We start from the raw sequence: 18,089 nt of genomic DNA, 5'->3' as shown, positions 1-18,089 counted from the left end.
GAACTAGTTGACAAAAGATAGAAGAGAAATTCAGGATGAAGAACAAGATTTTCTGGCCTCTACCCCAGTAGAAAAATCGCTGGGATTAGGGGAAAGAGGAAAGGATACAGAACTGCTAGGGGGGGTGCTGTATCTCAGCCACTTCACACAATCAGCCTGCACACTGGTCCACATCAGCCGCACCCCCAGAGCTCTGCTGGTTCTTCTCCCTGCCATCCACAGAGGACTTTCCTTTACAGCAGCCAGAATGTTTTTGACCGACCCGCGAGAAGGATGCTCTTCTTTACTCTGAGACTCTGCTTCAGCCCATTTGACTGACTCTGTGGGAACTGCCTTAAAGATCCACTCAGCCAACAGTGGTTTGGACAGACCCCATTACAACCGTGTATTACAAACCAAATCACACACAGCAGGGCTCTGGCTCATCTTAATAACTAAATGTGTCTCCATTCCAGTCAGACATGAATTTATCCCTTTCTAAAGAATGAAGCTGTACTAGAGAGAGAGCAGGGAGTGGGGTTATTTTTGATATGGGGACCATGCTTGGGCTTGGTGCCTCTTGATATTAATGCCACATAGGTGATAATAAGATGGGAAGTTTCTGATATGATAGAAGGAGTTTCCTGATCCTTCCCTTCTGGCTCAGGGCCTTCTCTCCAGTGCCACCTTCTGGTTTGGGACTTCTAGAGGAAGGGTGGGTACTTCTAGAGGGGTGGGTAGAAACAGAGCCCGATTTAGTTACTTGGGAGGGGCTATCAGTGGGATCAGACATCCTGGGAAGACTTCTCTGGTGGACTATTCCATCAGTGGCCCCCAATAAACCATACTTTCCTATGTGGTCCCCTCTTTTATGGATTCTTGGCTTGGCCATGTGGCTTCCTTGGCCAATGAGACATTAGCAAGCATGATGTAAGCAGAGATTCAATAAGTGCTTACATAGGGAGGCTTGTCCCCATGGGTCCTTCCTCTGGGAAACCAATATGGTAAGGAAGCCAATGCAGACTACTGGAAGAAGAAAGGCCATAGAGGAAAATCAAGGCATAACAGCTCTCAGCCAGCATGTGGATAACACCTTCATAGACATTTCCCCACCTGAGAGCAGCAGCCTAAGAGACCCCAGCAGATACACATGAGACAGAGTTGAGTCATCCCCTCTGAGCCCCCTGCAAGTTGTAGAATCATGAGCAAATAATGGTCATTCTCATCTTGAGCCACTAACTTTGGGGTAGTTTGTTGTACAAACAAAAGGTAACAGAAATATCTTCTTTCTGGGCAATGTTTTCTCTTCCAATTGCAGGGATTTCCCACAGGGCAGGGACCTTATCTATTTTGATCACCTATATCCTCAGTCCCTAACAGCCTATAGCAAGTGTCCAGTAAATATTTGTGGAATTCACGATGTGAAATCAAGCACACAGCATTTACACTGCATTACGATGCTCTTTATCCTCTGTCTCCCTTCTATAAACCATGAGTTTCCTGAGCCTTGAAGCTTCTATTTATTGTAAATAAATTTCTAAGAGATCTGTATGTATAACAGTTTTTTAATGCGAATTTGACTATTATTGTCTATGGAATTTTGGTTACTGAAAACTGAGGACAATGGATGATAAATACCACTACATTCCAAAGATCTTCCAAAGATCGGTGGTCGACACATTTGTAGCATGTGCTGATGTTACTAAAATCTTTTCTAACATCTTATTCTATTCTTTGCCTCCAACCCATAGAAGACAAAGACAGGCATTAGAAATTTGTAACTAGGGCCTAGAAGCTGGAGCCAAACAGCCTGAGTTCAAATCCCCACTTGGACACATATCAACTGTGAGACTTGGGCCAAGTTACTTAACCTTTTGGTACGTCCATTTGCTCATCTGTAAAATGGTGAGTAATGATAGCATCTACCTCACAGGGATGCTGTGAGGATTGAATGAGTTACTGTATGGCCAGGCAGTTCTATCCATGGAACCCTGAGGAAAGTGCCCAACTCTCACAGGAAGGGCCTGTGTCAGCCATCATCAGTACCATCAGAGTGAATTGAGCTTTTCCAAGAAATTTGGCTGCTGGGGAGGACCCAAGCTGTCAGGTGGGGGAACCCCAAGTTTGGGGTAGTTTGCCAGAGGGGAACTGATATATCATTTACTGTCCCACTCCACCCTCCAGCTGAATCATTGTTGAACTGAAGAAACATCTTTACCCTTCTTGAGCTTCTTTGGGAGCGGACATGGTGAGAGAATTCTTTAGAAAACTTGACCTGAACTCCCTGGCAGGTAGAAGCACCAAGACTGGAAAAGTCTGAGGAAGAAAGGCTGTAGAATAAGGACAAGGTCCTGAGGGTGTAAGTACCCCTCCAGGGTGTGAGGGGTGAGGAGGCTGAGTTTCCTATCAACTAGGGGGATAGCGTGGGCAGTCTATGTGGGAACTGCCAGCCCCAGGGAGAGGTCGGGGGGAGAGGAGGCACACCCATGGAAGTAGTGCTGAGGGCCAGTCCGAGAGTCCGTGGGCCATGCTGAGGGAGAGGTCCCAGTGTGGGGTTCTGGAGGAAAATACTGAAGTGCCCAGGGAGGACAGGGTAGGGTTTGGACATCTGCCATGGATATCTCTCCACAGCAGCAGCTCATTCACTAGACCATTTGGCCCTTTCCCTTCTCTTCTCCCTCCCTGCTATAACTCTGGAGGGGTCTGGTGAGTGTGGGAGAGACTCTGAGAGTGACCCCCCCCCCCCACACACACACACCCATCTCCCAGCTTCAGGCTATTGAGCCTGGCTTAGGCCACAGCTGGGGAAAGAAAGGGACTTTGAATTGGATGAGAAACTGAAGTTTTAGTATTAGAGTGGCCTGCACTTTATCACCTTCTGAGAGCGAGTCTTTTCTATTGCATACTGCTGATTGGCAATGCTCCCGGCTCAGCCTGAGACACCATCCAGGAGAAGGGGAGCAAAACGCGTGGGCTGAGAATAACAAGGCTGTCACTGCAATATATTCAGTTACATTAACATCACCTTATTTCATCCTCACAACAGCTCTGAGAGGTAAACTGCCATATTCCCACTTTACAGAACTTTAGCAAAGTCAGCTAAGCTGTTGGAGGTGGCACATGGGCAGATGGCAAAGCTGGAGTTCAGGCCCTGACTTTGACCACAAGGCAGAAGCTCTTAACACCCCTTGAGGCGGATGCTGTCTCTCACACCTTTGCATCCCCAGTGCTCAGCGCCGGCCCGGACATCCAGAAAATGTTCTCTACTGACTTGTGAATGAATGTATTTTCTCCATCAGCAGCCCAGGTCTGCCCTCACCACACCTGAGCCCCCTATGTATTGGGAAAACAGAAGACTTTAGAGCCAAGCAAATTGGGCTCTGACACAAACCAGACCACATTCTCCCCGGCAGACCAGGAGAGAGCCATTGTATTTGGCTGTGGCTGGTCTTGGGTTCCTCTAACACTCCTCCCAGTCCTTCCATCACAAGAATGTGCCCTGGAGGACACCTGGTAGCATACCTTGTGCCAGACTGAGGCCTCAGGCTGCCGGAAGGAACACAGCCTTAGCCCTCTCCCCTGAAGGTCTCACAAGAACAAAATTGTTCTGTATCAGGAAATGTCCCCAGTGGCCTCAAAGACTTAGATAGATTGGCCAGCACGCCTGCATCTCTTTCCTTTCTTTTTCCTTCCATCAGAACATTGGTGGAAGGTTGGTTCCAAGCTGTGGCTCAGGGGCTGGTGATGTGTTTGTAGTTTACAGCACAGGCAGCTGATTGCACTGGTGGAGGGAAGGTGGCCTCAGGGTGAATAACCCTGAATAGAAAGGGGCCAGGATTCCCAGCACCCTTGGCTTGGGTGTGTTCTGTACTTGCATTTGACTATGGGTGTGCCTGATGTTCTGGGAATTCATATCATTTCAAACAAAAGCTCAAAGCCACACACTGAGAAGATTGTCTCTGGAGATTTGGAAAAACTGCTCAATTTCCCTGAGCTGCCCATAGAGCAGTAACCCCTCCCTAATCTCCTTTGTTGTTTGCAAAACATTTTCACAGATATCCTTTCCTTAGCCCCTCATAACAACCCCCAGTGTTGATGGGAAAGTATCACTATCTTTATTTCTTACAGAGTTTCTGTTGCTTCAATATGATTAAAATACTTGCCTGGAGTCAGATGGCCAGAGGTGAGGGCACCTGGCCTCTTTCTGGCCTTGCTCTCCCCTTCCCACCCGTCTTCCCCAGGCCAGCCCTGGCCACTTCTCAGGCCAACCTTAGCTCTCCATCCCCAGCCTGGGCTGGGACCTGGAGTCTCATTTGTTGTAGAAGGAGAGTCAGCTACCTGTGAACACTGTGTGTGAAGTATGTTCCCACCATGCCATTATTTCATCTTCCTTTCTGGTTGAACTTAGCCGTTTCCAGGGAAAAGCAATACTACTTCTAGGGATTTATGTTTAGATAGTATTCAAATTTTGCCACAAATACAGAAGTCTAAGGCGTTCACCATAGTGTTATTCATAAAAGGGACACATTCAAATAGCCTGAATATTCAACAAGGATCCCAGTTACATAAATGCAGATATATTGAATCAATGGGATATTATTCGGCTCTTAAAAAACTCACCTAGGAGAAGGACATTGAATGACAAGGAATGATGTTCAGGGTCCATTTTTATACAAACAAAATCTATTGGCTGCTTTTAGGCAATAGGCTTGAGCAAATGGAAACTCAATCAAGGAAAAAGGGCCCACAGTGACCACTGAGCTGAATAACAAACAGACTCATTAAGTGTCCCACCTTGAAATAGCCACAGGCCCTAACTCACCAAGGGGTTACTTACAACCAGGCACAGGTACCACAAAAGGACAATTCCATACGTTCCCATACCTTTTTATCTTCCGCCTTAAATACAGCTCCCCCCCTCCCCCCACTGCCTCCTGCAGTCTCTTCCTCGGTGTCCTGCCTGCTGCTCTCATGCAGTGTATTCAATAAACTTCTATCTCTGTTCTGTTTTGGGGGAATTCCTTCACCACCTGCACTTCCATCCCATTGTTATCCCACATTTCAGGGTTCCCATCCTATTGGGAGAGACACCACACCAAAAAAAGGTTACATAAGAAGTGTTTCAAGATGGTCCCATTTTGCTTTGACAAATATTTCTATCTCTGCAGACAAGTTGACAAGTAGCCAGAAGCCATATGCCCAAATGGTAGTGGTAGCTATTTCTGGCTGGCAAGGTTATACATGATTTTTATTTCTTCTCTTTGATGATCTAGGTCTTCTAAGCACTCTACATTCAACATGAATTAATTTTACAATATGAAAAAATGCTATTTTAAAAGCAGCAAGGAAGGATTAGCTCCAATGTTTGTCATTTAGTGATTCAGTCACCCAGCTATTTTTACTTAATGTATTGAGTGTGAGAGATTCAGAGATGAGTTCAGGATACAGTCCGCAGTCCCTGTGCTCTTGACCCTTTCCAGGCCCAAGGGTCCACCCACCCCTTTAGAAGGAAGGTGACATTTACTGAGCATTCACACCAGCCCAGGTGGACTTTCCTCACATGGTTTATTTCACTTTGTCTTCAACACCATTCTGTTAGGAATGGGAGGCTGAGGTTCAGAGAGGTTAAATAACCTGCTTAAGATTGTGCAGCCAGTCAGTGCTGGAGTTGGGCGTGAGAAAACAGGCTGGCCTGAATGCACCCCCCCCCGCCCCCCATCTCAAGCCCTTGTTGCCTTTCACCATGACCTTGGCTGTTTCAAGGTCAAGATCAATTCAAGGATTGATCTTGAATCCTTGGGCTTGAATGGCTTTCAGTGCCTGCCCTGGATGGAATTTAAGCAGGGTGCCCATTGGACTCAAGGAGGTGGCTGAATTCCCAGGAGCAGCCCTGAAGACCTGATTTTCTCAGCTCTCCATCACCTAGGGGAACCCAAGCCAATGAAAAGACACCATGACCCACGCTATACCTGCAACGTGCCCATCAACTTTCCCCACCTGCTTCCCATGTGTGATATATCTGGATCGTGTCCCACTAGATGTTAGAACCAAAGATTCCAGGGAATCCTGCAGCAGTGGAGTAGAGATCTTTTGTTGGAAAAGGAATTTTCAAGTTACCATTTAACATTTTGAAATCCGAAGGAAGCATAAAGGAAACAAAAACCAAAAACAAAATAAAAATCCACCCATGGGCTGAGCTCTGAGGATCAAATATTCTCTTTGTGCAGAGAGAGAGACTGTGCAGCCAGGGCTGGAGTTTTCAGTTGGCCATGCAGAAAATGCTCCTGGGCACTCCCTTGAAAAACTAAATCAACATTATTTTAATTTGTGTTCCCTGCTCCCTCCTTCACGATGGAGGGGAAAGTGTGAGGCTGAGCAAGAGCATATTTCTCTTACAAGTTAACTTAACATGCAATATGCAGGGGATTACTCTGGGCTCACTCAATACCACTGCCCAGAGCTTTATAGAATTCTATTGATCTTAGCTAAAGCTGTTTAATTTTTTTTGCTTTAATTTTCTTTCCTTATTTGCTCATTAAGTTGAGGTGAGGAAGGGGCGGGGGTACTGATGGCAGGTGACTCTTCTTGGATTTAAGGCTGGTGTGAGGGACCAGGAAGCCAGTCTGGCAGCATGCATTGGCAGCATTTTAACCTAGTGTCTTGGGGTGGCGGGTGGCTGCAGGGAAAGGGAAATAGTGTGTTCAGGCGCCCCTGGATATTCTCCGCTGCCAATATTCACAGAATCAGGACTCTGGGCACAAGACAGAGGGAAAACAGAGTGAATCTGACATAGATATGACCCACAAGGAACTTGCCTTCTAGTAGTAGAGAGGAGCACATTAATCTAAAATGGGACACAGATGTGTCAGGATAATATTCATTTTTGCTGCTAGAAGAGGTACAAAAGAATGAAAACATAATTTCTTGCACCCATCCCCCAAACCTTTGACTACGGTGTGATCCCCATATAGAGTCATGAGGACTTTGAAGGGATTTGTATGGTGGTGGGTGTAGGGGCTGGGGTTTGGACAGAATGGCTGGAAGGTGGGGAGGGGATTACTGGGGCTGATGGTCTGTGGGCTGGAAACTGCCCACTCCCTTGCCATCCTTCCTGGGCCAGGTGGCAGGGCTTCTGCTAAGGCAGCCCATGGGTATCTGAATTGATTGTTAAGCTCCCATGCTCTGAGAGCTGGGGTGGGGAGGGGCTGTGGCTGCACTGAGCCCTGCAAGGTGTACCTCTGGAGCCTGCCCACTGCAGCAGGACTCAACTGGTGGTGAAGGACTGTTGCTCACCTGTGGCACCCTTACAGGAGGAAGGTGATGGTGATGGTGATAGCCACCAAAGATGAAGGAGCAGGGCCAGGCACATTTCTTATTTCCTTGTCTTGTTTTTTTTTTTTTTTTTGAGAGAGAGAGAGAGAGAGTGCTCGTGCATGAGTAGGGGAGAGGAAGAGAGAGAATTGTAAGCAGGTTCCATGCCTAGCACAGAGCCTGGCTCAGCGCTCAATTCCACAAATGTAAGATCATGAGCTGAAATCAAGAGTTGGATGCTTAACAAATGAACCATCTAGGTGCCCTTCCCTGAGTCTTTAAATTCTCATAGAACCCAACACAGAGCAGGAGAGAAGGCCAATACTAATAATAAATGACATCTGTTGAGCTTTACGAAGTGTCAAGCACTAGCTAAGTTCTCTGCATATACTATTTTAATGAAACCCCACAGAATCCTTCTGAGATAAGTCTCATTATCATCCCGTGTTTGTAGATAATACTGAGGTGGAAAGAAGTTAAATCTCTTATCCAAGGTCTTATGGATGGTTAAGTTAAGGAGCAGATCCAGGATCTCCTTCTTCTCACTTTGGCTCCTGGATTCCTTGTTCTCAACCACTGTGCCAATGCCCCTACTCTTACAGGACATACTGGTCCAGAGGCACATCCCTTAGTGGCTGTTAGCATAGCTTGCTGGGGGAGGGGGGGAGAATCAAACGTGAAGTAATTTGTGCTCTAATATTGTGGAACAAATTTATACCTAGTGCAAAAGCAATAGAAGATAGAATGCTACAGGGAGGGGTGGAATTAGAACTCAAACAGCTTACTTCTGATGGAGAAGAATTTTTCCAGGTGGGGCTGTGAATGGGCAAGTTAACATGAAAAAGAGAAATAAAGAGTTTATTGGGAACAAAGTGACAGAAACTTTAGCATATTCCTGGAGCCAGTGAGAAGTTCTATTACCTGTGGCATGGAATAAGAAAGTGGTAGGAGATAAAATGGGACAGGGTGTTGTGTCCAGGTCATAAAGGATTAAGGGAGTTGAATTCTATGCTGGAAGTCAAGGGTAGCAAAAGGGGTTTCATCTCATGGGCTGTATTTGATTGGCAGTGACTGGACCATTCCAAATGAAGGATACCCAGAATCAATGGAACAGAAAGATGGATCAAGCAACAGTGTCCACCATGAACTGAGGCTCACCAATCTCATCTCTTGTCCTGGCATTCAACAAAAGACTCTGAAAGACAACAGTGAGGTTGGGCCCTGGTGGGGGATACATGCCCCAAATTGTTATTGAATATCTGGTCATTCTGAGGTACAGAGATTGATTTCTTCATGCTATCAATCACTCCCTCCCAACCCTCCCCACCTATTTTATTAGAAATGCCTGAAAATAATGGAACCAAATATATTGGGGGATAACTAGAGAGCTCTCATTGTTTATGCTTCTCATTTGGAGCTGCTGAGTCTGATCCAAGGTGCAGAACCCTGCATGGGGCTCCTGAGCACCAAGGTCTAGGCTGAGCTCTGCCAATAACAGCTGGGGGCATGTAGGCCCACATATGGACCTTTATGAAGTCGTCCTGCATTACAGAGCTTTTGTGAGGAGAAAAGGAAATAACCTATTGGAAAATACTGTGACAAATAAAATGTACCCTCCCGGTTAAATACCATATTTTATCAAATAAAAAATGTCATTGTTTGTAAGACCCTATCATTAAGAAAGAAAAATGCTGCCAACGATAGGACCCCATCCAGTTTCAATCACATTCTGTTATCAGGGATGTTAACATGCTGGAAAAAACAGCATTTTAGAATCAATGAAATATGGAATGTTGTGACAAAGATCCAGCTCTGAGTTACTAACCTCCATTAAACAAGTTAAAAATGTGTTTGCTTGGATTACAGACTAGGTTTTTCATACATGAATCTCCACGTTCAAATCAACTCATGTTACCTAACACAAAAATCTGGTCTCCCATTCTTCCTTTGTAATTGAAAGTTGGAGAGATATAGTTCTTTAAGGGGAGATTGTCCCAATTTACAATGACTATGAAAACACTAGTTTGACTGTTGGTTCAGATATAACTGACTGTAAATCATATAAGCTGCCAAACAGCCTTGATTAAACACTTGCTAGAAATATTTCAAGGTCAAGAAGCCTTGTGATTCTGAGTGTGACATAGTAAAGCTGTGTTAGATGTCAGCCTGGGGCTGGAAATGGTAGAATGGGAGGCTCAAGCTGATGCTTGCAAGCCTGGAATTCACCCTCTTCTCCATTTTATTATTTGTATAACCCATGAGAATAAGCTATATGCACACAAACTATCTCCTAACCAAACAGGGGAATGTGTATGAGACATTCCCAAGGGAGCACTCATCTAACAATTTCACCATCAAATGGAGCCTGAAACTCTGGGATGTTTCAAATGTCCCAGAAAGAATTCTGATTGGCCCAGTTTGGATCATGTGCCACTCATAGGCAAATCAGCTGTGGCCACAGGGCAAGAGTACTATGATTTTAGACCCCAGCTACAAATACATGATTTGAGGAAAGAGGAGGAACAACTTCCTAAATGGGGTGGCCCAGTATCCTACGAGAAAGGAAGGGTTCTGGCAGGCAAGTAATAGTAGCATTTCATTTACCACATTTATTCTTGAAAAGACATTTTCATTTCATGGCATGAACAAGAAAAGTCATTAAGAGGTTTGGCTGACAACAAAGTAATCTTATCACCATAACAGGCCAACATAACCCATTAATCAATAATGGGGTATTGGGGCCTCCACAAAATCATAGCTGCCATTTTGGTGAAGGCTAACCTGCCATTCTACAGAGGACTTACCCTGGGGGCAATGTGTGTCCACACTACAGAAATTCCTGACCTTCAAAATATTATTGTTGGAGAACGTAGTCCAGTTATGTCTGTCTAATTGCATGTATAGTTTGGAGAAGAATGTGTAAGGACTATAATTCTCAGGACTAGACCTGACTTCCCTACTCTAACCTATAGACAAGACCATGACTGCTTTTTTGGAAGCCCAGTTACTTATGTGTCTTTGACCAAATTTGGCCTCCTCTTCTCATTAGAGACAGACTATGACAGTTACTGCTATGATCAAAGATGCTGCTGCAGAAGATGGAATTTATTTCTTTACAGGGACCCTTAAGGAGAGCTCTTTGGTCTCAGCACCAAGAATGGCTATGTTGCTTCCTTGCACCACTGGTTTGTTTTTACTATACAAACACTAATTCTCATGAACTTTCGTATTTCCCTCTTCATGGTGGCTGCTAGAAAGCTCAACTCCAAATTCGTGAACCACCTGTAGTCCAGTCCTAGATCCTTAATGGTAGGCATTTTGCTTACACAGTTACTTCTTGACTGCAACTTATGTCCTTAAGCTTCTTATCCTTTCGTCTCAAGTTTTCAGACTTGCATACATGTTATTTAATCTTGGAACATCTTTCACATCTTTGAAAGCCACCTCATTATTATTATTTTTTAAGTTTAAGGTGGGAGTGTAAGTAATTATCTTTTACCTTAGTTTCAAAGGTTTTGAAGACTTTCAGGCAGAAACCATCTTAGTGGAGAGTGCCACTCCTTCTGGAACCCAGCTTATGTCTTAGGGGCATCTTTGATATAGCGTGCCTTTGCAGGGGTTTCTAAACTCCCTTGCCCACCTTTTAATTACATTGTGAATTTACTGATTTTTTTCATAATATTTTTGGCCATTAAAACAGAATTATTTTGTGTTCCTTTCCAAGAGTTGGGAGGTAAATCCACTCCTTCATGGTAATGAAGTCCAAAGGAGAATTTGTTTTCATCCTCTACAATATTATTCTATGTTCAAAAAATATCTTCAAGCTTTTACAAATCTCTAATTGCTGAAAGATTTGTAGTTAACAACAAATCTCAAATATTTAGCTTTAGGGATTTAAAATCCCAACAATATTGATAACAAAGATAAAACAATTACTGTCTGCAATAAATGATCCACAGCAATGTCTTTCAGAAGAATACTTGATGAGCAACTTCCACGAATTGGGGGTAGGGCTGAGAGGGTAAAGAATTCAGCCAGATGCAAGGGTGGAAAAGCCAACAATCTAAACAAGGCACTCATTTCTCAACTCGGAAACAGGGCAAACAGTCCTCTGGGAGACGGGCTGTTCTTTCCAGTCATTTGCTGCAGGGCCCTTCATTTCTCTTCCGGGAGCATTTTTATGCTCATATACAAGGTGCACATCCACACGGGCCCTATTTTTCTCATTTCTCCAAAGGCACAGTAAGCGAGGCAAACATTTTCAATGTGATCTGCATCATGTTCTGCTTCGTACAAGTTCATATTTTGGTTGAAATGATAACCATAAATATTTAACATTCTAAAAGCTGTGGCTTTTCAGCTCCAGCCATCCATCCGATGGGAGACAATGTTGCATGCATTAATTTACAGCCCACTTTCATTTCAAGCAGGTCGATAATATTTCATAAGATAGGAAACCAGAAGGCATGATTTTGGTGGAGAGAGGAAAAGGGCACAGCTTGGCATAAAGACCTAAAGACCAAATTCTGAGAAGGAGGATAGAAATTGTGTTTGGGACTCTTTTTTTTTTTTTTTTTAAATTTTCTTAATCTTAAAATTTTCCTTTTTTGTGAACTGAAGGAATTAACAACATCATTTTAAGAAGTGAAAGCTCTCTTAAGAGTGCTGATTCCCTCCAGCTCCCCACCTCATGCACGCATACATATGCGTGTACATACACACACTCACACTCACACACACACTCACACAGTAGAGGATATCCAGATGAGAGTCGTTGCTGCTCAAATACCAACAGAAAGTAAGAGGGAGGGTGCTGCTCACCAAGGCTGGCCACAGTGTGTCCCTGCATTTGACCCAGTTGAACAAAGGTGGTGTTTTGAAAAATGACCCCCACTTGACATTTACATGATACCAAATGATCCATTTGAATGTCATTAGGTAAGCAATTGCTTTTCCAGCTTGCAGACAGTCTAATTCTCATCAATTTCACCTTTAATTTAGAAGAGAAATGATAACCAATGGAAGGAAGAAGAAGAAAAAAAAAACCCACAACAGAGATGTGTGTCTTATGTTTCAGAGTAGTTTATCATTCACAGTGTTTTTTGTAAACAAAATTTTGAATAAACCCCAAAAGGACAAGTAAAGGGTTGAGTAGAAATACATTCTTCCTTTTTAGCTGGGACCACAGAAAAGTGGGTGACTAATAACATATTCTAATTACAAAAGCCCTACAGTAGGATCTGTTAAAATACACAGATGTAAGTTCAATCATATGAAAGTAATTACTGTATATCTGTATGCTGATGTGTGAACCAATCCCTTTTACTCCAGGTAATTCAGTGGTTATTGATTTTTTATTTTACATGTATAATAACATGTTCCTAAGTTCAAAAGAATCAAAATACCAATATTTAGCTATTTTCACCTTCAAAGACCTTTACCAGTATAACTATTTAAAGCTCATGCATCACTGCCCAGTGCCCCTGGTGAGGTCCAGGTGCTAAAAGCAGAACTCAAGGCTAGCAGCCCAGAGCAAACCACCTGTGGGATTGACCCCTCTCTGCTTCCTTTCCTCCCAAAACGAAAGGCTCAAACGACAATAATGGCAGCAGAATACTGAAGGAACAAAGGTAAGTCATGTACCCACAGTTAGGGCACATATGGACCCTAGGCTGGGCCTTGAGTCTGGGCTGCTATTGTTGCTGACATATATGAGGACCCCCAGATACCCCTGAATCTCCGTTTTCCCTTCAAAGAATTAATAGGATTTGTCTGACGACCAATGACTGAAAAACCTAGTTGCAAACTGAAAAAAATATCTTCTTCATGTAACTGAAGAGTCTAGTAATAGGATTGAGGCTGGGTCAGACTTGGTCCAGTGCCCAGATGATTTCATCCGGGACCTGGCTTCTCTCCTTGTCACTGGTTTGCCTTTGGTGGCATTGGCTTCATCCTCAGACTCCTCAGAGTGGCCTCTCAGAAGCTGCAGTTTTTTGTTTCCTGGTAATGAAAGTATTCTAGTTGTTTCCAACTTCACACCTCCATGAACTCTTCTCAAGGAGAAGGGAGAGGCTCTTCTTCTAGCTCCCATAACTCGTGAGATGCCTTCTCTCATGTCCTGGGGAGGTGGGATATGCTGCTTGGCTTGAGCCAGTCCTGGTCCACCCTGGAATAGGGAGTGTGGTCGCTCCCACCCACATTGAATGGGAATGAAGAGAAGGAATTTCTGAAAAGAAACTTGAAGTACCATTGAATGGGGAGCCATGGGGAGACTGTGGATGTAAACAATAAGTGTTCACTACAATTTTGTAGCTTCTTGTTTAGTTGTGTCTTTTACCAAACATCTTGATTTTATTTTCTTTTGCCACAGAGTCACCTGAGGAACTCAACGGGTGACGTCAGTTCTGGTTGCAAGCTGGATTAAGACTCTGATGATCCTTTGATCTCCATCTCCAAGTCCCGGCTCTGTGTCTCCAAACTAGGGGGCTGGCAGTGATGGCAGACACCTGGCACACAGGCCGCCACTTTCCCCTCTCGGTCCTACAGCAGACATCATCCATCAATCACAGGACTTTTTCCTGTGCAGTCCAGATGTGGCCCCAGAGACCTACTTAAAACAGTCCTCTGGACAGCCCCTACAAATGTATTGGTGTTGACAAGTGAGATAAAACGTATTTGCCATCCCTGGAAAGGATTGCACACCAATGACCCAAACTACCAATGCATTTCACTCATATACTAAGAGAATTCACAAACACACATGCACACGTTCATACACTTCAATGTTTCTCTAAATGTGGTTTGCAGATCTTTTGCGTTAGAATCCCCTTGTGTTTTTACAAAATGTGGATTCTGGAGACCCACTCTAGAGCTATGGGATCAGAAAATTCTTAAAATAACAGTTGTAAATACTGAGTAGGTTAGTAGATATGATTGAATAATATGCTTCATTCATACTAGGTCTCTGAAATATTGGCCCATTCTTTGTGTATTCTTTCAGCAGTTTCTTAAGCTACTGTGGGTAGGAACTTGGCTAGCTTCTGTGAATTCAACAAGAATGGTGCAAATAAAGGGTGCCCAGACTTCCTCAGTGAAACCCAGTGATACTCTGTGGAAGGGGTTAACAGTCACAAGAAAAGACCAGAGTTAAAAGGAGCTCAGAGATTGGCAATATCACTTATTTTTTAGGGGGGTGAGAGGCCAAAGGGGGAGAGAGGAAGAATCTTAAGCAGTCTCCCTGCTAATCCCATGACTCTCGGCTCATTACCTGAGCCAAAATCAAGAGTCAGACACTCAACCGACTGAGCCACCAGGCATCCCAGGCAAGATCACTTCTATGTGAGGGGGCAAAAAGAAAGTGTCATGGAGAATTTGGCCCTGGAGGCTTTATTGTCTAGGATGGGGCATGGGATGAAGAGAGATGAGTGGGAAGGTAAATGGCAATGGATGGAGGTGGGCAAGATATTGTGAGCAGTCATTTAATTTAATTGGAGCTGTGAATGGATTATGAGAAAAGAAGTTAGAAAAATAGGATTAAGTTTTCATTCTGGAGGTTTTGTGGGTCTGGCTTCAGTGTTTAGACTTTGTTTCATAGCCAGCAGATGCTATTTTAAGCAAGGGTGCGACATGATACTAAGCCATATCTAAGGATGTAAAATCTGGAAACAAGGTAGGGAGAAGGACTAGAGTGAGAGAGGCTGGAGCTTAGGGGTGATGGAATGTTGTAAGGTGCAGGTGGGAGGCTGGGGGTCTGAACTGGAATTCGTGGCAATAGAAATGGAGGGGAACAGATGGGAGAGCCGCTGAGGAAGCAGAACTCTCTGCCTTGTTGGTTTGACAGCTTAGCCAGACCTTCAAAGGCATATTAGTCAGGATGTGCTGTGTCATGCTGCAATAACAAGTAACTCTTGAAATCTTGGTTTTTAACATAACAAATTTTACTTACTTATGTTTTACATCCAAGACTGGGTGGCAAGGGGCTCTGTTACACTCAGCCACTCAGGGACCCAGGTTGAAAGAGGCTCTGTTATCTTTCAGCTGCACCATGGAGCATGTGGCCTCACCAATGCTCAAGACGAGGAAAAGATGAGTGCAGTCAGAGCAAAGACCCTTAATTGACTTGACATCAACATCACTTCCACTCAGAGTCTGTTGGCCTGAACTAATCACATCTAACTAAATATCTATAAAAGAGGTTGGGAAGAGTAGGAGAAACATGGAATATTTGGTGAGCCTTCACTTTTTCAGCTATAATAGGGTAATTTCAGGATTACACCTGGAGTCAGAAATTAAGAAGTCATATACCTGAGTTGCCCGTAGAACATGGAGGTAAATTGGTAAGAGGAAGAGACTGGAGAATAATTTTTATAACTCACCCAGTCACCTATAGGGGTAGTATTACGATTTCAGGCACAGGGGTGGTGGTATGCCTTGAACTCGAGTGTCTTGGAGTTTTAGTCTTTAAAAGTTAGTCAAAGGAGTCCCTGACTATGATTATCTGTAGTAGTGCACACATCTCACATAAGGCGAGCAGAAACCAGTTCACATGCATGTGTGTGTGTTCACACACCCTTGTGTTTTAATGAATATATACACATATATATATATTCATTCAAAATATATTCATTAAATATATATATGTATATATACATATATATATTTAATGAATATACTTTGATGACTAAAATAGAATAAAATATATATATTTTAAGATTTTATTTATTGGTTTATTTTTAATTTTTTTATGCTTTTTTATTTTTAAGAGAGAGACAGTGTGTGAGTGGGGGAGGGGCAAAGAGAGAGGGAGACACAGAATGCGAAGCAGGCTCCAGGCTGTGAGCCATCAGCACAGAGTCTGATGTGGGGCTCAACCCACAAACCATGAGATCATGACCTGAGCCGAAGTTGGACACCTAACTGACTGAGCCACCCAGGCGCCCCAAGGTCTTATTTTTAAGTAACTCTACACCCAACGTGGGGCTTGAACTCATAATCCCAAGACAAAGAGTTGTCTGAGCCAGCCAGATGCCCCTAATGTATAAAACAAAAACAAAATCCCCAAATCCAAATCTATTTATCCTCCTCAACAACCTCAGAGGTTTTTAGAAATACAAATATTTTTATGGAGTGAGAAGTCTTCTGAGAACCCCCAATAACTATTTTGAAAGTCTTCTTTCTGAGTCTCAAACACCCTTCCCTCCCAAAGAATCATGGCTGTTGTCAAACAGACACACTGACACAGGCAACAGATAATTTACCATGTGCCCACCAAGTCTCAAGCATTCTTCTAGGCCCTGGGGATGCCACCTTTGTGGACTTTGCATTTAGTCGGGGAGAAATCTAGCCAGTCAGGACACAACTGGAACTTTAACTAGGACTTCATACTCCAAACTCTTTGCACTAACATGTCATGTTTGTTCTTCAAATGAAATATTCCAGATTTTTATCACTGCCATCTCCTAAAGCTCTAGCTCTTTCTCAAGGCTCCTTGAAAAACCATAAGCCCAAACTTGTTGGGTAGCATGTGGAGCTCTGGTGCTATGGGGAGATAAAGATGGATAAGGCTCTCTCTTTGCTTACAGAGAGGCTATTGGTCTATTTCTTGGATGCCAATCTATCCTTTTCTGATGTGCTCCCCATCCCTGGTCTTTGTTTTCACAAAATTTCAGGCCAATGCAAGAGCAGCCGAGCTACCATGGCTGCACTATGGGCAGGAAAGAGAAGACCTCTTTTTGCCCACCTTTATGAAGGGCAGGAAGGCATTCAGGAAAAAGATGGGGATACTTTCCACCCCTGCACTCCAGACAGACCTGTTGCATTAATCGAAAAAAAAACCTGGTCGCAGGCCAGATCTAAAGCCATCTTCTTTTTGCTCCTAGGGACAGCGGCTCCACCAGAAAATACTTGGAATCGTTGGGGCAGAAAATAGAAGGCTCTCTGGGAACAGAGTGCCTCTGATCCCACTCCTTTCATGCCCCAGGAAAAGAAAAGAGGCCCATGTGAAAACCCCTCCTGGGGCTTCCCAACCAGTTAAACATGAGGGAGAGGAGAAAAGGGGAAAAATTCTAAATAAAAGCAAAGTCTTTGAAAAACTTCAAAGAAACATTTCTCCTGCTCAGAAGTCAGGAGCACATCTGGCTGGCGGTGGAAAGAGAAGTGGTGTCATCTGGGCAGAAATGTTCTTTTCAAATATGTCCTTTAAGAAAAGCAAGAAAGGAGAGTGCAAGAGATTGAGAGGAGAGAAATAATGCAAAGAGGGAAGGGAAGTTAAAGGGAAAGAGAAAAAAGGAAAAAAAAACCCTCCTAAATCTTGTAATGTTTTAGGAGGGCTTATTAGAGTGAAAATTAAGTGTCATACAGAGCTCTGCTCCAGTATTGATGGCCTTTATTCAAAGAGCCATCACCCTGTAAACTCACTTTAACAACTCCCTTCAGATGAAATATAAAAATTAAAGACATTTACAACACAGCTTAGTAGCAGATGTAGTCGTCCTATTGGGGCTTAGATCAAATAGTGATGTAAACCCCAGCAGGATAACAGGTCTTATGAAAAAGTCCTTAACAACAGCCCCCAAAAATCTTGGAAATCTTACAAAACATGTTTCCCATTCTCTCCCAACCTCAAGGGTCCCCCTCGTTCCCCCAACCCCTCCCCTGATCTGTTAGACTCCTTTTCCATCGTCATCTTCGTCTGGAGTTCTTATGAGTCACTCTACACTTAGCAACTGGACCAAAAAAAAAAAAAATCTGGTTGGGCTTCTGGTTATCTTCCCCATCTAGTCATCTGCCTCCATCTTTAC

This window comes from Prionailurus bengalensis, chromosome D4, assembly GCF_016509475.1.
Source record: "Prionailurus bengalensis isolate Pbe53 chromosome D4, Fcat_Pben_1.1_paternal_pri, whole genome shotgun sequence".
NCBI lineage: Eukaryota > Metazoa > Chordata > Mammalia > Carnivora > Felidae > Prionailurus > Prionailurus bengalensis.
The sequence above is the reverse complement of the archived record's forward strand: the minus strand, read 5'-3'. Positions refer to the sequence as shown.